Raw genomic sequence first — 23212 nt, 5'->3', positions numbered from 1 at the left:
CACGTTTTATGGCTCCAACATCACGTTTTCCTGTTACGGATGTTTGCATCACTGATGAGTGATTTTGAAATAGCAGTTCACTCTGCGATTCCCAGATTTTGGAGCTCCCTTCGCTTTGTTTTGGTGCTGACAGGGCTCGCGGGTGCGACATCGAGTTCTACAGCGACTTTTGCAGCTGTCGTCCACTTTTGTCACAATCATTTCCAATGACCGTTTGTCACGATGACTTCGCATTGTAACTTAGTAAATCACGTTTTTCCGCTTTCCCTGTATGCGGTATATATTTTCGATACGGTGCCTCTTCAAACACCAAACACTTCGGCTACCTTGGTTACGGAAATGCCCACCATATGAAGACCAAAAATTTGCCAACGTTGGCATCCACTTAGCTCCGACATTATGCACTCGCAACTACACAGAACACTGTTATGGCCACGACTTACATTTGCAACGTGTGAGGACATTTGGAAATTTGTGGTAAGGTCTTATGGGACCAACTGCTGAGGTTCCTAAGCTTACGCACTATTTAATGCAAAGTAAACTAACTAACGCTAAGGACGACACACACACCATGCCCGGGGGAGGACTCGAACCTCCGTCGCGGGAAGCCGCGCGGACCGTGACTAACGGCTGAGACCGCTCGGATACCTCTCGCGGCTTGAGGACATTTCACAGGACCGTTCGCAGTCACATACCGCACTTATGCTCAAGGTTGTATTTCTCTAGTTGTTTCCATATCCCCCCCCCCCCCCTGTCTGTGCATATCTTACCTTCCTCTACCGGTGAAACTTCCCTTTTGTATGTAAAAAAATGACAGCGCTGGAAATACTCTTAGGTTATTTAATTTTCAAACAGCTGAGAAAAACTGAACGTACTCAGACAGTTCCCTCTTTACTTATTCTGATCATCACTAAACTGACACACAATATTTTTAGCACAACGCAGTCGACTTTCAATAATCCCTACAAAAGAATGGCCCTGACTAACAATAACCTATACCTTACATGAATCACTTACCTCACAAAAATCTTCGTTATTCGAACTACTGCAATACAGCGAGCGCCAATACTGCCAGTTAAATAAAAGATTCTAATTACTGAAGGCTTAAACTACTGGCCTATGGGGGGTATTGTGTCAGTTGTGCGACTGGATTCGTGATTTCCTGTCAGGAAGGTCGCAGTTCGTAGTAATAGAGGACAAATCATCGAGTAAAACTGAAGTGATGTCGGGTGTTCCCCAGGGAAGCGTCCTGGGACCTCTACTGTTCCTGATCTATATAAATGACCTGGGTGACAATCTGAGCAGTTTTCTTAGGTTGTTCGCAAATGATGCTGTAATCTACCGTCTAGTAAGGTCATCCGAAGACCAGTATCAGTGGCAAAGCGATTTAGAAGAGATTGCTGTATGGTGTGGCAGGCGGCAGTTGACGCTAAATAACGAAAAGTGTGAGGTGATCCACTTGAGTTCCAAAAGAAATCCGTTGGAATTCGATTAATCGATAAATAGTACAATTCTCAAGGCTGTCAATTCAACAAAGTACCTGGGTGTAAAAATTACGAACAACTTCAGCCGGCCGCGGTGTCTAGCGGTTCTAGGTGCTCAGTCCGGAACCGCGCGACTGCTACGGTCGCAGGTTCGAATCCTGCCTCGGGCATGGATGTGTGTGATGACCTTGGGTTAGTTAGGTTTAAGTAGTTCTAAGTCCTAGGGGACTGATGACCACAGATGTTAAATCCCATAGTGCTCAGAGCCATTTGAACCATTTTTTTGAACAACTCCAGTTGGAAAGACCACATAGATAATATTGTGGGAAAGGCGAGCCAAAGGTTGCGTTTCATTGGCAGGACACTTAGAAGATGCAACAAGTCCATTAAAGAGACAGGTTACACTACACTCGTTCGTCCTCTGTTAGAATATTGCTGCGCGCTGTGGGATCCTTACCAGGTGGGATTGACGGAGGACACCGAAAGGGCGCAAAAAAGGGCAGCTCGTTTTGTATTATCGCGTAAATGGGGGAGAGAGTGTGGCAGATATGATACGCGAGTTGCGATGGAAGTCATTAAAGCAAAGACGTTTTTCGTCGCGGCGAGATCTATTTACGAAATTTCAGTCACCAACTTTCTCTTCCAAATGCGAAAATATTTTGTTGAGCCCAACCTACATAGGTGGGAATGATCATCAAAATAAAATAAGAGAAATCAGAGCTCGTACAGAAAGGTTTAGGTGTTCGTTTTTCCCGCGCGCTGTCCGGGAGTGGAATGGTAAGGAGATAGTATGATTGTGGTTCGATGAACCCTCTGCCAAGCACTTAAAGCACTTAAAGTCCAAAGTTCGGCGCTCTATCCATTGCACTACGAAAACATGGACATCAGCGTTTGGATGAGCTGTTGGTTGCATTAATATGAACATGATTAACGTTTCTTCATCTTATTAAAAACTGACATTCCGTCGAATAATTAACGGAGCACATGATCAGTCTGAAATTGGTACGGCCTTCACGTGTTAGACAGTACTATGGGGAACGTAAATCAGAATAGCAGGATATGAATTTGGGCCTCGCTTCCCACAAATGCGAATCCGTTGTGCAACCTAGGTCTACGTGATCCTCGAGTAACAGGATGAACAGTCTGTGGCGGTAGCTATAAACCAATATTGGAAACTAAGCGTGACCCGTTTATCGTCTGTTATTTATACGTAAACCTTACCACTGATTTTTTTTCCTGAGATTACCGTCTACCACAAAGTAAAGCACGTACATGAAGGCTGATTTCCTCGACAACCAAGTAAGTCCTAGGCACCGTCCGTGAGCAAATAAAGGCGAAACTGCTGTTGTATTATACAACGCTCATGTCGCCACGGCAAGTAAGCTCACCGAACAAAATGTCACTCACTGTTTAACAGATCACACTGGACACTTTGAGTACGGTAGATGGTGTAGAACTGCTGTCAGATTGTCATGTGACACACCACCGTGCCGGCCGTTGTGGCCGAGCGGTTCTACGCTCTTCAGTCCGGAACCACGCTGCTGCTACGGTCGTAGGTTCGAATCCTGCCTCGGGCATGGACGTGTGTGATGTCCTTTAGTTAGTTCTAAGCATAGGGGACTGATGACCTCAGATGTTAATTCCCATAGTGCTCAGAGCCATTTGAACCATTCTGAACACTCCACAGTTGACCAAAGTCATGACTGTGAAGTGATGTACATGCCAGTCGGATGTATGAAATCAGCGCCATTGGTCCACTTGAAAACTTGAAATAATTACGTAAAGAAAACGTTGTATTTGTACGTGCCCAATGACCACACCTTGAGCAAAGTTCCTTTATTTGTTAGTGTATCAAAGTGAACTGTCCAATGAGGCTGCAAGGAATGATGTACCACTTGCAGCCATTTAAAACGGCATGTGAGCAGTGGTCGCAAGAAAGATCCTTATCGACCGGGACCGGAGACGAGTGTCACGCCTCGTCAATGAGAATCGGTTTCAAACCCAACAGGAGTGGCTTGAATCAGTGAATTCAGATACTTCAAGACCAGTTTTTGAGCGAACATTGCATTTACATTTTGCGTCCAAAAAAAAAAAAAAGAAAAAAGAAAAAGCTGGACAATATCTGATTGGAGGCATGTACTGTTATTCGAATTTTGCTTCTTTGCAAATAATACTTGGCGTCGAATGTATCGATAACCCAATGAGGCTTTTACCCAGCAATAGAGTGGACCAGTAGTTGTTCCCTAACGTTTCGAGAGTATTTTATGAACCCACTCAATCAGGTTACAAGAAACATAAACCAGGACGTTTATTGCAGCATTATTGGTGACCAACTGTTGCACTTTCCAGAACAACCCCATGGGGAGTATGCGATGGGCACTCCTTTCTTCCAACATAACAACAGCAGTATTCGCAGGTGGTTTGAGGAACACTTAGGCACTCTGTCATATCTCGACCGGCCCACTAAATCAAGTTATGTTAATCCCATAGAATACGTCTGTGGACTGGAACAGTGGTGAAACGTAGCAAGCAACATCCCACAGTTTCATAGCTCTACGGGGTCGTATCATCAGGGACTGACTTCAGCTTCATATGGTACACCTGCAGAAACTTGTGGGTCCTCTACCTCACCGGTCTAGCGGTGGCGCTACACGGCATTAGCGTCGCATTTCCTGAGCGTGGCAACTCTTTTTCCAATGTGCTTAGAATATTTGCTCCAGGCAAATGCTGCGATGATTCCTTCGAAAAGGACACGGCCGATTTTCTTCCCTCTCTCTTCGTAATCAGGGCTCGTGCTCTGTCTCTAATGACTGTGCTGTCGATAGAACGTTCTACACCTACATCTACGTCTGCACGAATACTCTGCGATTCACAGTTAAGTACCTGGCAGAAGGTTCATCGAACAGGCTAATCTCTACCGCTTGAATTTTCTCGTGTTGAGTAATTAGAAGAAACGACGTGTTTTAGATGGTGAAAGACTTTCAATAGCCAAGGTCACATAAATTCGTCTTTATTTTTGACGACCGGTTTCGACAGACATAATTGTAACCATATGGGATTTACAATTGAAGCGCGCCGTGTGTACGTAGCCCTCACAGATGATTGTTATTTCTTAAAAATCACAATATACAGTAAAATGCATATTTGCACATCTGTTTACGTTTTGTGACATGCTCTCTACATTGAGGATCCGCCTTAGATGAGGTATATGGTGCGGTTCCACTCTAGAACAGCGATCTCGGGGCAAAGGAAAACACAAATTTTTCCGTGCAAGTTCAAATTTCTCTTTATTTTATTACAATTATCATTTCTCCCTATGTAGTTGGGGGACAACAGTCGGAGGAGAAAGTTGGTGTCTGAAATTTCGTGAGAAGATCCTGCCGCAACGGAAAATGCCTTTGTTGCAATGGGTGCCACTCCAATTTACGTATCGTATACATGACACTCTCTGCCCTGTTTCGCGATAATATAAAACTAGCTGCCCTTCTCTGAACTTCTTCGATGTTCTCCGTCAATCCTATCTGATGCGCACCACGCAGTGGTACTTCAGAAGAGGAAGGACAAGCGTTGCGTAGGCAGTCTCTTTAGCAGACATGTTGCGCCTTCTGTTTGTTCTGCCAATAAATCGCAGGCTTTGGTTCGCTTTTTCGGACATCATTGTGATCGTTCCAATTTAAGTTATTTTAATTGTAATCTCTAAGTAGTTTTTGAATTGACAGCCTTTAGATTCTTGTTCAAATGTGTGTGAAATCTTATAGGACTTAACTGCTAAGGTCATCAGTCCCTAAGCTTACACACTACGTAACCTCAATTATCCTAAGGACAAACACACACACCCATGCCCGAGGGAGGACTCGAACCTCCGCCGGGACCAGCCGCACAGTCCATGACTGCAGTGGCTAGACCGCTCGGCTAATCCCGCGCGGCTTTAGATTCCTATGATTTATTGTTCAACCGAAACTTAGAGGATTCATTTTAGTACTCATGTGAGTAAATTCACATTTTCTATCATTTAGGGTGAAATACCACTTTTCGCACCATACAGATATCCCCTCTAAATCATTTTTCAATTAGTTTTGATCTTGCCATGACTTTAATAGACTGTAAATGACAGTATCATCTGAAAAGTATCTGAGACAGCTGCTCAGATTGTCTCCTAAATCATTTATATACGAGGGCGTGCTGGAACGTAATGCCTACGATTTTTTTATGTCAAAGCTGTTAAAAGCTTTTTAAATAAAACAAACGTTATTAAAATTCTACGTCTTCTTCTTCACGTCTTCATATTCATTCCTCAATTTTTTAACCCTGGAGACGAATACATTTCTCCCAATGAGAGACCAGTTTTCCGATACCGTCACTGTAGAAGGTTTGACATTGTTGACATCGCCACAATCTCATCTCTGCTCGCCGGCCGGTGTGGCCGAGCGGTTCTAGGCGCTTCAGTCTGGAACCGCGCGACCGCTACGATCGCAGGTTCGAATCCTGCCTCGGGCATGGCTGTGTGTGATGTCCTTAGGTTAGTTAGGTTTAAGTAGTTCTAAGTTCTAGGGGACTGATGACCTCAGATGTTAAGTCCCAAAGTGCTCAGAACCATTTGAACCATCATCTCTGCTCGCACAGCTTCATCACTATTACAGTAAAGTTCTCGAAGGTGTTCTTTAAGTTCTGGAAACAGACGAAAATCTTATGGGGTCAAGTCAACACTGAATGGATGATGATCCATAACAGCGAAATCAAGGCGTCGGATTGTTGCATATGTCGCAGAGGTCGTGTCTAGTCTGGCACTGTTATGCTAAAGGAAAGGGTTCTACAAGTGTTGACGAACTCTTCGAATTGGAAACTCGATAACGGCACGCCGTTTTTCATGCGGCGACATAGTTACATCGCACACCGTCATGTTACACGCTACAATTCGTAGCGCCCTAGCGAAAGAGGGTGACAAACATGTCGACATGAAGAATAAAGATGTAGAATGTTAATGACATTTGTATTATTTAAAAAGCTTCACGAGTTTTCACATAAAAAGTCGGCGCTCTCTTATATTAGAAACAGCAGAGAGCCTACAGCACTTCGTTGGGGAACGACACACGTCACTTCTGTTTTACTCGACGACTTCCCGTCTGTTACTACGAACTGTGACCTCTCTGACAGGAAATCACGAATTCAGTCACGCAATTGAGACGATACGTCATAGGCACGCAATTTTATGAGAAACCGGTTGTGAGGAACGGTGTAAAAGATCTCTGGAAATCTAAAAATATGGAATCAATTCGAAATCCGGAATCGACAGAACACATTACTTCGGGTGAATAAAGAGCTAGTAATGTTTCACAAGAACGATATTTTTTTTGCATCCGTGTTGGCTATTTGGCAATAAATCGTTTTCTTCGAGGTTATTCATACATTTCCGAATGCAGTAAATGTTCCAAAATCAAACGAAATCGACGTTAATGATATGAGTTTGTAATTCAGCGGATTATTCATATTTCATTTCTTGGGTATTGATATGACTTGTGAAACGTTCCAGTCTTTTGGTCCGGATCTTCCGTCGGGCGTACGGTTCGGTGTATATGATTGCTAAGTATAGAGCTATTATATCAGCATACTCTGAAAGTAACCTGACTGCTATATAGTCAGAACCAAAGGCCTTGCCTTTATTAACTGATTTAAGCTGCTTCGCTACATCGAGGGTATCTACTTCTAAGTGCTCATCTTCGCTACTTGGAAACACAACTCTTCTGATGAACAATTGCTCACAACTTTTAAAATGACGCTGAGCACTATGGGACTTAAATTCTGAGGTCATCAGTCCCCTAGAACTTAGAACTACTTAAACCTAACTAACCTAAGGACATTACACACATCCATGCCCGATGCAGGATTCGAACCTGTGACCGTAGCGTTCGCGCGGTTCCAGACCGTAGCGCCTAGAACCGCTCGGCCACCCCGGCCAGCCCACAACTTTTAAGGTACGCATTTTAGAGTAAATTTTCCCTGCCGTATGTCAGTTTCCGAGGCCGATGCCGCTACATCTCAGTCAAGTAGCTCGTCAGTTTGCCTCACAAGGGCTTCGTGCACCCCGCTTGCCAACAGCGATCGACAGACCGGATGGTCACCCATTCAAGTGCTAGCCCAGTCCCACACCGCTTAATATCAGTGATTTGACGGGAACCGATGTTACCACTGCAGCAAGGCTGTTGGCGATATGAAACTATAAGACACGAAAAAATCAGTTTTATATTCCAGTCATTTTCTTCAGGATCCAATAAGACGCGCAATTGTGAAATACGTCGCTTTAAATTTTTTAAAAGAAAGAAGAACCTCTACCGAAAAACTAACCACAAGAGTTGATTTAACTTGATTTACATACGGTATTTTTTACAGTTTAATGAGCTTTTACGGTAGACAGCAAGAAAATCGTAAAACTCATTTTTCTCGTATACTGCTGTCAGCTGCTTCGTGTGAATCGCTCGTTACTTTCCTGTGTGGTCTTTTCTCTTACTACTGGTCTTTATATGTTTATAATTTTTTCAGTACATCAAACAATTTTTTACTTGTACGTAAGCCCAGCAGCTGAAATGCACTATTAATGAAATAAACACAGTTGTGAACTCTGTTTCAGTGTTGCAGACTCGCGCATGCGCACAAAAATTTGGAGCATGGTTTCAACTGAATTTCCATTCTGTATACTCCCTATTCTGTGGCTAGACTCTAATTCAACTTCTCTGAACTCACACACACTCGTTTGACGTTACGTACTCCGCGTGCAAGATTGTTTAATAAGTTTCTTTATGCTCAACAGGACACAGGATTCATTAATGGGTTGTGTCACAACGTTGCCAATGATGCATCTTGAGTCGAATCGATAAGTGGTATACAGTCATTAAGCGTACAAATTTTGAGTATCTGTGACGAATCATGAAGTCTAATGCAAGGATAAAAGCAGTAATTAGAGCAAGACTATGACTGATTGTCTTAGTACTTCACTTAACAAAACAGGTTTGAAAAATCTCCCTAAAATTGCAAAAATCCTACGTTAAAAAATATTCATCCAGACAAAACGCCAGTATGGATAAAAAAAACACGTCAATAACAGGAAATAAAGCAATCATGAAGACAGGAAGAGTGCTATTGAGAAAATAGACAGTATAAAAGCTTTCGTAAAAAGTAAGACATATTAATTTAGAGGGAGAGTATTAATTATTTAATATGGACATCTGAAGAATGAGTTCTATCAAGCTGTAAAACGAATCTGAACAATACAACGAAAAATTAAAGTGCAAGCAATCTAGCTTAGGAATATTGGGCGGAAACTTGCATAACTAAGCAAAAATCTGAGAACATATCAAAATGTAAATGTAATGCTAAGAGATTGTAAGCTATCCGCAATGAAATACAGTGTGGCGCATGAAATGTGTTACCATTTTGTTTTTGAATATAAACTTTATTGTCAATACAATCTGAAAGGAACATATACTACAATGAAGATCCGTCCATGGAGATTTGTTCTAATTCAGCACATGCTTAATGTGTCCACCATTTCGTTTCCGAACTTCCTTCAAACGAACACTGAAGTTAGTGGTTACCCTACGGAACATGTCTTCCGTAATCTCACTGCAAGCTTGAAGAATAAGTCTTCTGAGCTCCATTAAATCACGTGGACGTTTCGGGAAATTTTTTTCCTTTAGGTACCCCCAAAGAAAAAAGTCATATGGACTGAGGTCTGGACTATTTGGGTGGCAATTTTGTCCGTCATTGAAGCGACCTGGAAACCTGAGTGAAATGATCCGCATGTCGAAATGCTCGTGTAAAAACTCCAACACAGTGTTTTCAGTATGTGGCCTTGCTCCATCTTGCATGAACCACTGCGTGTTGAAGGGCAAGGCAGTAGCAAGATGCTATGGAATTTAATGGAGCTCAGAAGACTTATTCTTCAAGCTTGCAGTGAAATTACGGAAGACATGTGCCGTAGAGTAATCGCTAACTTCAGTGTTCGTTTGAAGGAAGTTAGAAAACGAAATAGTGGACATATTGAGCATGTGCTGAGTTAGAGCAAATCCCCATGGACGGCTCTTCATTGTAGTATATGTTCCTTTCAGATTGTATTGACAATAAAGTTTATATTCAAAAACAAAATGGTAACACATTTCGTGCGCTACCCTGTAGTTGCAAGAAGAAGCGAAGCCAGTGGACACGAGAAGAGATGAAATAGAAGAGTGAACATATGATGTTTTCGGTGAAACTGGAAGTGAAATTTTACGTACTAGATTAAAAAATCCTAAGAAATTTTTGTGTTATGTAAAGTCAGTAAATGGATCCTAATTAGCTACTCAGTCGCTCAGTGACCATACTGGCACCAAAACAGAAGATAACAAAGCGAAAGATGAAATAATGAATTCGGTCTTCCAAAACTGATTCGCTGTGGAAGATCGAAGAAATACGGTACGCCTGTCAGTCATCCCGCCAACGTCGAAATTGAAGATACTGGCGTAAGTGCTCACGTAACGTAAAAGCAACTTTAATATCTCAACAGTAAAAAGTCATACCACCGAAGGAAAAACTGAAACTACCTATACCGCCTGAATGAATAATTTGTCTCACTGTAAACAATCTCGGGCCTTGCCACATCGTCATACTGCAGCGAGGATTTCTCTTACAAATACTATTCATTGTTCTTTATTATAACAGAATATTCATAATTTTCTTGTTTACAAAAGCTTTTACATTATACAGGATGTTTGACTATTATAGGTACAAATGAAAGGGGCTAGTAAAGTATAATGAAACAAGCAAATAATCGTAATAAACATAGGTCCATGAACCATATGATGTATGCACTGGTGCCGTCATGTCAGTGTTGCAACAATGTTAATTTCAAAGGCTACGTTTGTTTCAATACACCGAAAAAGAGGCGTAAATTACAAAGTGGTAAACTAACTTCTTTTAATTTTATTATCATTCCGGATACCTAAGTACTGATAAACAGCGGTTTGACAACCAGTGTATCGGTTGTGACTCACCAAGAACATGGTCTCGCAGGCTCCTCCACATGAACTTGTGGGATTTTTTTTGTACGGATGTTTAAAAGCTTTGAGGTATTCCAGCCTTGTTGATAGTGTCAGTGAACGACGGGAACGCATTGTGGATGGTTGTAAGTCCGTTCAGAACACGACTGGGATTTTTGAACGTGTATGAGCTTCGATGAGGAGACGTGCTTAACCGGCAGTTGTAGCCGAGCGGTTCTAGGCGCTTCAGTCTGGAACCGCGCGGCCGCTACGGTCGCAGGTTCGAATCCTGCCTCGGGCATGGATGTGTATGATGTCCTTAGGTTAGTTAGGTTTAAGTAGTTCTAAGTTCCAGGGGCCTGATGACCTCAGATGTTAAGTCCCATAGTGCTCAGAGCGATTTGAACAATTGGGAGACGTGCTTAAAGCCTGCCTTCATATGAACGGTGGCCATGTGGAACAGTTGTATTGCGTTCGTCCTCAGATGGAATTCTGTCTGTGACACTATCTCCCCTATTTCGCGATAATACAAAATGAGCTGCCCTTCATTGTACTTTTTCGATGTCATCGGTCAGTCCCACCTGATGCGGATCCCACACCGCACAGCAATAATCCAGAATAGGGCGGACAAGCGTGGTGTAAGCATTCTCTTTAGTGGACCTGTTGTACCTTCCAAGTGTTCGGCCAATGAATCGCAGTCTTTGGTTTGCTCTACCCATAATATTATCTATGTGGTCCTCCCAATTTAGGTTATTTGTAATTGTAATCCCTAAGTATTTATTCAGGATCAATTTCCACTTTTCGCACTATACAGATATCTTATCTAAATCATTTTGCAAACCGTTTTGATCATCTGATGACTTTACAAGATGATAAATGACAGCATCATCTGCAAACAATCTAAGACGGCTACTCAGCTTGTCTTCTGTGTCGTGAATATAGATCAGGAACAATAGAGGGCCTGTAACACTTCCTTAGTGAACGCCGGATATTACTTGTGTTTTTCTCGATGACTTTCCGCCTATTACTACGAACTGTGACCTTTCTGATAGGAAATCACGAATCCAGTCGCACAACTGGGCCAATACTCCGTAGGCACGCAGTTTGGTTCGAGGACGGTTGTGAGGAACGGTGTCGAAAGCCTTCTGGAAAATATAAATTGTTTGCGTTGTCATCAGTAGGGTTCTGAAACCCCGTACTGTAGTACTGAAGATCATGCAAAATTTTTGTGCACATAAAATCGGGCCTGAGGTGTAAAATCAGTATTCCGTTATATCACCTGCGTAAACTATCAAAATTTTACTGATCTATAAAGTTCTATTCATATGAGCGACATACCGTACTCTGACAGGGCAAAGAATGGAACCAGCGGAGAAATGCTCCTATAGGAGCACAAGTAAGGCGAATATGTTCGTGTTTAATACACTGACTGGAAAGTGGGCTACCAGCTGCCTCGTTCTACCTTCATCAACACCTTTAAAATTTTTCTCAAAAAATTTGGCATGTGAAGGTATTCGCACTTTTTTGTGCTGAGGGAGAAGAAGCCAGTGACAGTGAAAAAGAGACGGAAAAGTAATAAATAAGATAGCAGACAGTGGTTGTGGTATAGAAAGAGCAAAAGGAGACAATGGCAGTGTGAGAGAAAGGGACGCAGTGGCAGTGGAACACAGTCGACAGCGACAGAACAGCGCTAAGAAAAGAGTGGAGACAGTGCCAACCTGAGAGGAATAAAGAGAAGAAGAAGGTGACATGGTGAGAGCCAGTGATAATGAGAGAGAGAGAGTCTATGACAATGACAACGAGGAAGAGAGAAATTGTAACAGTAAGAAGAGACAGCAGTGATGGGGAAGAATGACTCAGAAAGTGGCAGTAAAAGAGAGCAAGAGGGAGACAGCGACAGTTAGAGAGACATAAGCAGATAATGACAATGAGTTGGGCTGAATGAGTGAGTGAGAATGGGCAAGTCGAAGTGGATGCGTATGTGATGGACCTATGTTTGTGAGTTACAGTTAAGGGAGTTTGCGGAAGTGGGAAGTGTGTTGCATGTTAAAAAAGAGCGCTAATATGTTCGCATGCCAAAATTTTTGGAAAACTTGTAAAGGTGCTGAGGAAGGTAGAATGAAGCAGCTGATGCTACACTTTTCAGTCAGAGTCTTTTAAACGAGAGCATATTCGCCTTTCTTGTGCTCCGATAGGAGCATTTCTCCGATGTTAGCTCTTATAGTCGAACACCTTTTATTCAAAAAGTAAAATGTAAAGTTTGTGGCGCAAGTCTGGACTGGATACTGGCGTGACAATGGGCCTTTCTTCGCCGCAGCACTAAGAGTGAGAGGGTGGTGGGGGTTGTAGGCCCATCTCCCCGGCCACGTTTTTATCCCCGAATAATATCGGGGAACAAACACTGGTAGCAGTTACTTCTGTAAAATATCTGGGAGTATGCTTGCGGAACGATTTGAAGTGGAATGGTCATATAAAATTAATTGTTGGTATGGCGGGTGCCAGGTTGAGTTCATTGGGAGAGTCCTTAGAAAATGTAGTCCATTAACGAAGGAGGTGGCTTACAAACTCGTTCGACCTATACTTGAGTATTGCTCATCAGTGTGGGATCCGTGCCACGTCGTGTTGACAGAGGAGATAGAGAAGATCCAAAGAAGAGCGGCGCGTTTCGTCACAGGGTTATTTGGTAAGCGTCATAGCGTTACGCAGATGTTTAGCAAACTCAAGTGGCAGACTCTGCAAGAGAGGCTCTCTGCATCGCGGTGCAGCTTGCTGTCCAGGTTTCGAGTGGGTGCGTTTCTGGATGAGATATCAAATATATTGCTTCCCACTACTTATACCTCCCGAGGAGATCACGAATGTAAAATTAGAGAGATTCGAGCGCGCACGGAGGCTTTCCGGCAGTCGTTCTTCCGGCGAACCATACGCGACTGGAACAGTAAAGGGAGGTAATGACAGTGGCACGTAAAGTGCCCTCCGCCACACACCATTTGGTGGCTTACGGAGTATAAATGTAGATGTAGATGTAATATCCCTGGACCCTGTGTGTAAGTTTTTTTATATTTTATTATCCGGAGGGATCGTTTGTTGTGGCTATATCTTGGATGATCAACTAATGTTGCTAAACCAAATGTACACCGTCGAGCAAAACTTAAGCACCAAAGTAACCTTAGCCTGATGTGACACTTCCAAGTAACATATCTAAATCAAACTTGTACCAGACATACAAAGACCTGCCACAGTATAGTGCATGAGGCAAGTGAAAGACATACGCATGTGACGAACAGAAATGGCACTTTTATTCAAAGACAATAATTACGCTGAAGTCACTCATGATGGTCCCCTGGGCAATACAAACGGCGCGATTTGGTTCTTAATGGGGTGTGCGATCGCCACGGATGGCAGTGCACGCTATGCAACGTGCTCCCTTGCTGGCCACGAGGTTGGTAATGAGTTCTTGTGGTGGGGCGTTCGAATCTTCCACCATCGCGACTGAGAACCGGTGGGTGGTCGTTGACGCATGGGGACGTGCTGCAGTACGCCTCCCCAGCGCATCCCTCACGCGCTCAATGGGATATAAACTCCTGGAAACAGGCAGGCCAGTCCCTTCACTGAATATCATCTCGTTCCAGGAGCTCCTCAATATGCGAAGTTTGATGCTATCGCGCACTGCCATCCATAGAAATGGAGTCAGCGGACAGCACAGGTGGAGCTCTTGGAACGAGAGGGATATTCGGCGAATGGAAGGGCAGCCCGTTCCCCCGACTTAATTCCCGTGATTACGTGTAGGATGCGTTGGCGAGACGTACCGCAGCACATCTACATGCACAAACGACCATACAGCATTTGTCAGCCCCCCATTTCTACAGCATGCACTGCCGTCGCTGGTGATCACACATCCTATTGAGAACGATGTCCAGACCATTATAAATCGATGTGACTTCAGTGTAATTATGGTCTTGGAATAAAAGTCACACTGCGTATTTCTTTCAGTTATCTTTTGTACTACACTGTAGCAGCTTTATCTATGCATGATCCAAGTGACACATCACGCGAAAGATATTTCTGTCATAAGTTATTGCTCACCTGTATACTTTCAAAATTTCATGCAACATCTACAATGTTCTGACAGAGAGAATATCTATACTGCTATACACTACTGGCCATTAAAACTGCTACACCATGAAGATGACGTGCTACAGAGGCGAAATTTAACCGACAGGAAGGAGATGCAGTGATATGCAACTGATTAGCTTTTCAGAGCATTCACACAAGGTTGGCGCCGGTGGCGACACCTAGAACAGGCTGACACGAGGAAAGTTCCAACCGATTTCTCATACACAAACAGCAGTTGACCGGCGTTGCCTGGTGAAACGTTGTTGTGATGCCTCGTGTAAGGAGGAGAAATGCGTACCATCACCTTTCCGACTTTGATAAAGGTCGGATTGTAGCCTATCGCGATTGCGGTTTATTGTATCGCGACATTCCTGCTCGCGTTGGTCGAGGTCTAATGACTGTTAGCATAATATGAAATCGGTGGTTTCAGGAGGGTAATACGAAACGCTGTGCTAGCTCCAAACGGCCTCGTATCACTAGCAGTCGAGATGACAGGCATCTTATCCGCATGGCTGTAACGGATCGTGCAGCCATGTCTCGATCCCTGAGTCAGCAGATGGACACGTTTGCAAGACAACAACCATCTGCACGAACAGTTCGAAGACGTTTGCAACAACATGGACTATCAGCTCGGAGACCATGGCTGCGGTTACCCGTGACGCTGCATCACAGACAGGAGCGCCTGCGATGGTGTACTCACCGACGAACCTGGGTGCACGAATGGCAAAACGTCATTTTTTTCGGATGAATCCAGGTTCTGTTTACAGCATCATGATGGTCGCATCCGTGTTTGGCGACATCGCGGTGAACGCGCATTGGAAGCGTGTATTCGTCATCGCCGTACTGGCGTATCACCTGGCGTGATGATATGGGGTGCCATTGGTTACACGTCTCGGTCACCTCTTGTTCGCATTGACGGCACTTTGAACAGTGGACGTTACATTTCAGATGTGTTACGACCCGTGGCTCTACCCTTCATTCGATCCCTGCGAAACCCTACATTTCAGTAGGATAATGTACGACCGCATGTTGCAGGTCCTGTACGGCCTTTCTGGATACAGAAAGTGTTCGACTTCTGCCCTGGCCAGCACATTCTTCAGATCTCTCACCAATTGAAAACGTCTGGTCAATGGTGGCCGAGCAACTGGCTCGTCACAATACGCCAGTCACTACTCTTGATGAACTGTGGTATCGTGTTGAAGCTGCATGGGCAGCTGTACCTGTACACGCCATCCAAGCTCAGTTTGACTCAGTGCCCAGGCATATGAAGGCCGTTATTACGGCCAGAGGTGGTTGTTCTGCGTACTGATTTCTCAGGATGTATGCATCCAAATTGCGTGAAAATGTAATCACATGTCAGTTCCAGTATAATATATTTGTCCAATGAATATCCGTTATTATCTGCATTTCTTCTTGGTGTAGCAATTTTAATGGCTAGTAGTGTAGTTAGATGAGTTAGGCAATCAAAAAGGAAACCAAAACTTTATTGGAAAAACCTTCATTGAATATTGCCACTATTTGCCAAAATATAAACGTATAGCTTCCATCTTGGTCTAAGCTAGGAACAAAGATCTCTGCAATAATATGCATCATAGCTGTACAAGTATTTCATTATTGTTATTTCATTAGTGTACATCTTGCTCTTTGGTATAGCCAATCAAATTACTAACTGACGTGGTGGCAGATGTGAGCACATACGTACACTATCTTGTTTCTAGGCTAGCCCATGTTCAGCTTGTCACATATCAGTGATGCAGGTCCCTAAGATGTTATGTATGTAGCAAAATCTTGTCTCAAGTAAGTAAACTGCGAAGGTCTTACATATCCACATCTACATATATACTCCGCTAGCCATCAAGTGGTGTGTGGTGGAGGGCACAACTCGCGCCAAAGTCATAATTGCATAATTGCCCCCCCCCCCCCCCCCGTTCCACTCGCGGATCGCGCTAGGGAAAAACGACTGTCTGAAAGCTTCAGTACGAGCTCTAATTTCCCTTATGTTTGAATGGTGATAATTGTGCGATTTGAAAGTTGGTGGTAATAGTATATGTTTAACATTCTCGGTGAAGATCGGATCGGAATTTAGTGAACAGCCCCTTCCGTTCAGCTCGCCGTCTATCTGCAAGTGTGTCCCACTTCAAACTTTCTACGAGATTTGCAACAATCTCGCTATGATCTTTCCGCTCTTCTTTGGACCTTCTCAATCTCTTGAATCAGACCCAACTGGTAAGGGTCCCATACAGACGAACAATACTCTAAGACTGGACGAACTAACGTACTGTAAGCTATTTCCTTTGTTGAAGGACTGCATCGCTTCAGGATGATCAAATCGTTGGCACCATTTCAGTACTGCTCGACGTGAAATTGAATAAGGTCCGTACACTTCCAGAATTGAATGGTGACTCTGTACAGTTTAGACGTTTTGCGCCCAAGAATGGTACTGTCCCGCGTACTTCAACTTTGTAGTGCGATTACAGTTTCCGCACCATCTCACCCCCACACTGCAATGTCCCTGTTATCCGTACGGCAGCAGAAATGTGTTTCCGGCCACCCCAGAACATGTACTCTCTTCTAACAATGCGCCACTCTCGTTGAACGTTAGTCTTAACGTATGGCGCCATGTATATCTATTTAGAAGTCCCCTCGCACAACTTAACACGTAATTTTTAAAAGGGTGACCGATTCTTGAGTATTGATCGGAAGTCTGTGATGTGTACCAGGTACTATTAATAGAAATGACAGAGAAGATCGAAACAAGTTCGGCACGTTTCATCACAGGTTCAGCTAATAAGCGCGAGAACGATACGGAGATATTTCTTAAATTCGGATAGGCAGATGGTGTAAAAGAGGCGTTGTGCAACATGGAGTTTACTATTAAAATTCCAAGAGCGTACTTTTCAGGAAACCTGCTTATTATTTCCTCCCCCACACTTCCCACTCTTCCTACGTGCCATCCGCGAATGGAGCAGGAAATCAGGCGCCTTATGTACTCTCCGCCATACAACGTTTGGGGCAGATGGAATACTGCAGAAAATGCAAGGTGGCTTTAGCTACCTAAATTTAGTCTTTATTTGGTATGCAACACAAAATGAAAAGCACGAAATTCTTTATTGTATGGATGTCGAGGTCTTCAGTGTGTCTGTTACGCGCGTAGGGCAAGAACAAAAGGAGTTTACGCATTCTGTGACGTCAGCCGCATACAATTTATGTCATGCTGATGCCGAAAGTTGTCTTGTTAGGTTCAGAACGCTACGCTGTGACATAAAATAACTTTCGTTTGTGTGTGTGTGTGTGTATGAGATAGCTATAGTGAGTGATGACGTCACGCGCCGGTTCTGCGAAGCTGCAGCGGGCTCCCACGGTGTGGCAGAGGCCGCCAGGTCGCCCTGGCGCAGCGCAGCCGCAGCCGCCGCAAGGACGCGTGTTCGAACATTGGCGCTAACCTTCACCCAGCAGACGCGTCTGCACTCACTTCCACATTTTGATGAGCTAGCACGACGCAGCATAATCGCATTTCCACTGGAAGTTAATTTTCTTCGTATAATTGTACGCTACTCTATGTAGTTCTGTCTGGGAGTGGAACAGGTAGAGAAGGTGCTAGTTGTGGTACGAGGTACCCTCCGCCACGCACCGTATGGTGGATAGCGGAGTATGTATGTAGATGTAGATGTACTACTAAAGCGGCAAATATTGTAGGTAGGAAAACATAATTTTCCTTAACTATCGCCCTGGATAGTAACTACGATCCACTCTCCGAGTCTGGAATTGTACTGTTGTGCAGGCCAGTTCAATTCTTGTCTGCATTTCTTCTCTGCTACATTTGAAAGGCAGACAAGTGTTGCACTTAATGAAACATATACTGGCGTACTTGGAAAGCGTCAATAGCTGTTGAACTTCCTTGGCAACTGAACGTGGTTTTGGTTTTGTTGCTAACTTTTGAAAATGGTTCAAATGGCTCTGAGCACTATACGACTTAACATTTGTGGTCATCAGTCGCCTAGAACTTAGAACTAATTAAACCTAACTAACCTAAGGACATCACACACATCCATGCGACCGTAGCAGTCACGCGCTTCCGGACTGAGCGCCTAGAACCGCGAGATCACCGCGGCCGGCTGGAAACTTTTTTGTGGGATCATAAACAGCTAAGCAAACTTAAATAGTGTTGTACACCATTCTTGTTTCTCATTATTTAGCAATGATCTGTCGCAGATATTTTTCAGAAATATGCATTACATGATAGTTTGTAAAGTAATTTAAACTTGAGACGTAACTGTAATCCAAAATTTCCATCTACAGGGTGTTCATTTTAAATAGCTTTACATTGCTAATACGCTCTTTAAATTGAAATAGCGTCTTTAATACAAATTACAGTGTATGAAATGAAAATAGAATAGGCGGGGAACATATCGTCCTTATGCTCCAGGTATAATGAACTTCTGTTTAAGGGAAATACTGGAAAATAAGCTGAGTCAGAGGAAACCTTTTAAAGTTAAAGATATAGTCATTGTCTAATATGACGGCGAAATGTGGTCAAGTAGAGTCATTAAAGTTTGTAAAACTGGAGAGAAGTGAGTTATATGACCAGAATTAGAAAACTGTGAATTTGGCCTAAAGAAGGAAATCTTTCTTATGCACAACGAAACTGATGTAAGTTGCAAAATTCAACCTCCAGTTAACGCGTCCAACAAAAGAGAACTACATTCGGTAAAGGAAGTCAAAGGTGTATGAATCAAATGAACAATTGTGTCACTTATTTTTTATGTATGGTTATTTTAATTTCTAAATTTGCAATATAAATGTGTTGAATAATGTTTTTCTTTCATATCCTTGTCAAATAAATCGATATAAGAACAGTAACTATAAGTTACCATAATATATATGAGATGGATCATAGTTAGGAACATCGGCACCTAATTATAGTCCAATTTTTAATAATTAATACCTGCACTGATAATACTTGAAATTAAAAACTCGAATAATAGTAATGTTCCCTTCACTTCAGCGTATACTTGAAAAAAAGAAGTAATTTGAATGTCATGTGTACATGCTCTCCTGACAAAAAAAAAAAAAAAACAATATTGTGGTAATAGGATCACATTTATGGGAAAATGCGGCAGCTTTAATAAACACAAGGTAAATAGAGTTACATGAAATTAAAACAAGAGCAGATGTAATTTCTGTAAAGAAAATATAAACATGTTTTCTAGCAATTCAGGGCAATTGAAATTTCTCAAGCGCTGTGAAGTTTCGTTTCAGTTAATGTTCGCATCAATTGTTTAATAGATATACCGGTTTCAACTTATCAGTCATTACCAGTACTCTTATAAAAATAAGAAACCGTATGCAAGTAAACTTTGACGACATGATACTAACATACGAAACAAATCTATAAGTATATTACCTGAGCAAGGTGGCGCAGTGTTTAGCGCAATGGACTCGCATTCGGGACGACAGCGGTTCAAATTGCTGTCTGGCCATACAGATTTACCTTTTCCGTAATTTCCGTAAATCTTTTAAGGCAAACGCTGGGATTGTTCCTTTGAAAGGGCGCGATTTCTTTCCCCATACTTTCCTAATATGAGTCTGCGCTGCGACTTTACTGACCTCGTCGTCGCTGGAACATTAAACTCTAATCTTCTTTCCTTCTAAGTACACTACATAAATTTTAAAAGTCGAACATAAATAACTGAAGAATGGAAATGTCAATCATTCTAAGTGCCATTTTTTCACCAAACCGGTTTTCATTACTATTGTGTTCCTGGTACTCTTGCATATTCCTAGACTTATTCCAAGTGACAAATCATGGAGAAAATGTTCAAAACATTCATTAGTGGATGGTGCATGTTCTTTGTGTCAAGCAGGACTCACCTCTGTCGTTCCAAGCATCATGCGTCAAGGGCTTTCCCATATAGTTGATCCACAGTTTGTGCGGTAAAAAGAGTGCCTGTAAGCTTTTGTTAGCACCAACAAAACATCTTTGTAACGAAAGGAGATAATTTGAGTTTAAAAACACTAAAAGAAGTTGAAGAAGTGAACAGACAAGAAAACGTGTGTCTGGAATATGTCACGAAAAGTCATTTCTTCTTAAGCAGCACAGGGAGTTCTATAGAAGGTTCTTAAAACATATGGTCGCAAGAATGAAGTTGCGAAAGAAACAGTAGTCGATACTGAGAGATTCTTGTCTTGAATTTAATTTTGTTATTCTCTTGTAAAAAATTTAAAAGATATGAGGTATATGATTTTCCTGACTACAATTCTGCTAGATGATATCAAACTGCTATATTTCTGTACTTGTATTATCACAAATAAAACTTTATGTCTCAGCATTAATGGCACATGGAACAAAAACTTTCTTATTGCCACTTAGAACTAGTCATTCAATATATAGCAACTAGAGCTTCCTTAATAAATTATTTTTTCCAGTTTGTCTCATTATTTTTTCCAAGCGAGCAGCATAATTCTGTGATGTCAGAAAACCTTCTTAATTTTTTGCATACAAATGAGTTATGCACAAAAAGAGATACATTATTTTTTGTTTCTCCTGACAAATGTGAGCTTTTACACTCATAAATACTGACATTTCCACTCTTCACATGTAAACTGCCTCAGCGATGCCCTCTCCCAACAAGATGGTAAATAAGAACAAGTTTCTCTTATAATTTACCAGGTATGAGATTTAATTACGTTCGTTCAATCTCCTGCGTAAAATTTCATTACTGGAGCGTATCTCACGCTAATTTGGTCTTAAAACGCCCTCCGCACGTGTAATTATTTCACTGAAAGAGCAGAATTTCAGCGTTTCTTTCGTAATACATGGAATGCGCAGCTCCTGCACAAAATCTTTGTGGGATACCAATTCTTGTTTAAATTAGTGAACGTCCAGTCAGCTTTGGTTGCTGTGACTGAAATTTATGTTTTGATGTGCAGGGTGTATCATAATTAAAAATGAAAACTGATGTGAGTTAAGGAACACGACAGTTCAAGCAAAAACATCCCAGTAAACATGGCTCCGCAAACCAACCATTTGAGAGATAATTTCCATGACTTCCCTACGAAATATTGCCCTAGTAATTAATCTGTATTTGAAACGTAAAGTTTTCTATTAACTTCCCATCTAAGTGGCCTCAAATTTTACTCATGATCTACCTTAACAGGAAATGTGTGGGCGTGCTGAAAAGTAATGCATTCGAATTTTTTTATGTGAAAACTCTTAAAGCTTTTAACATTAAACAAACTTTTGTTCCATGTGTGAAGACTCAAGCGATGGATGAAAATCTTTGCCAAGGCTAGGATTCGAACCCAGGTCTCCTTCTCACAAGGCAGATGCGCTAACCACTACGCCACCTTGGCACAGTGCCTTTGTGCAACTGCACAGAATAACTTAGCACGTCTCCCTCTTCAGCCCAAATTCTCGTTCACGCCTCAGCCCACTTGGTATTCCTAAACTCGAATAGCATTGCAGAAGCCTTGGTACAAATTTTCGTTCATCGCTTCAGCCAGCATATATACATCATAGATGTTTGAGACTTGAAAAGGTCTCTAGAACCAAATAGATTCATTTGACAGACTTTATTAACATTCTGCATCTTCGTTCTTCAATTCTACATATTTATTTCTCTACATAGTCACCCTGACAACAAAACATTTCTCCCAATGAGAGTCCATTTCTTTATACCGTCACTGTAGAATGTTTGACTTTGACAACGGAGGCACAACCTCACCTCTGCTTCCACCGCTTCATCACTATCAAATTGAAGACGTCGATGGTCTTCTTTAAGTTTTGCAGAGAGACCAAAATCGCTAGGGCTCCAGTCGGGACTGTATGGAGGATGATCGATGACAGTGAACCCAAGGCGTCGGATTGTTGCAGATGTTACAACGCTCGTGTGTTGTCTGGCATTGTTATGCTGAAGGAGAGGGTGTTCAAAGCGAACGAACTCTTCTCTGGTTAGAAACTCGATTACAACACGCTGTTCCTCACGCACCGACAAAGTTATATTACATACCGCAATGTTACACGCTATGATTCGGAGACCTCTGGTGACAGAGGATTGCATCTTGCACCAGCGAAGTGGGAACTTCCACCGAGTAATATGCATGACATGTAATACTTCAGCAGATACTGAGAAGAGACTAAAACTTCTGAGGCACTACTTTTCATCATGCCCTCGTACATTATTACTTCAGCACATTACATGTTAACATTTATTGAACATTCGTACCTGTTAAAAATGTGTGTCGTACATGTCCTCCCCACGTTAGGGTGCAATACTTCATTCGTCTCAGCAGTGAGTCACGAATTCTTTCAAACACTCACGGACCATCTCGTAATTATTGACAGGACTATACCATTCGCTACTGCCGTTCTTTGACTGTACGAATAAGAGCGCCTTACAAGTCACTTTTGAGATGTCCCCAGACTGAATAATGCAAAGAACTGAGATCAGTAGATCTTGGAGGCCAAGGTGGAGGCTCTGCTCGAGCTTTCCATTTGGACCATTTTAGCGCGTTACGTATCGTCGTGCATCAGCAACAAAATTTGCCGATGCCCCACATTCCACAACTACGGGCCATGCAGGAAATTTAAGCCCAGTAACAAGGGAA

At 42.5% G+C, this 23212-nt stretch overlaps 1 protein-coding gene and 1 non-coding gene across 2 annotated transcripts in view; one reads left to right on the top strand and one right to left on the bottom strand.

The window, feature by feature from the left end:
- The window catches only part of LOC126298753 (secreted frizzled-related protein 1-like), a 361533-nt gene that overhangs the window by 218622 nt on the left and 119699 nt on the right, over nucleotides 1-23212 (top strand). The gene's annotated exons all lie outside the window — the stretch shown is intronic.
- Nucleotides 21887-21958, bottom strand: Trnat-ugu (transfer RNA threonine (anticodon UGU)). Its single transcript has one exon. It is a non-coding gene; the product is annotated as a tRNA-Thr (tRNA).

Source organism: Schistocerca gregaria, chromosome X (assembly GCF_023897955.1).
Source record: "Schistocerca gregaria isolate iqSchGreg1 chromosome X, iqSchGreg1.2, whole genome shotgun sequence".
Taxonomy (NCBI): domain Eukaryota; kingdom Metazoa; phylum Arthropoda; class Insecta; order Orthoptera; family Acrididae; genus Schistocerca; species Schistocerca gregaria.
Note: the sequence above shows the minus strand (reverse complement) of the source record. Positions and strands in the feature narration are given on the sequence as shown.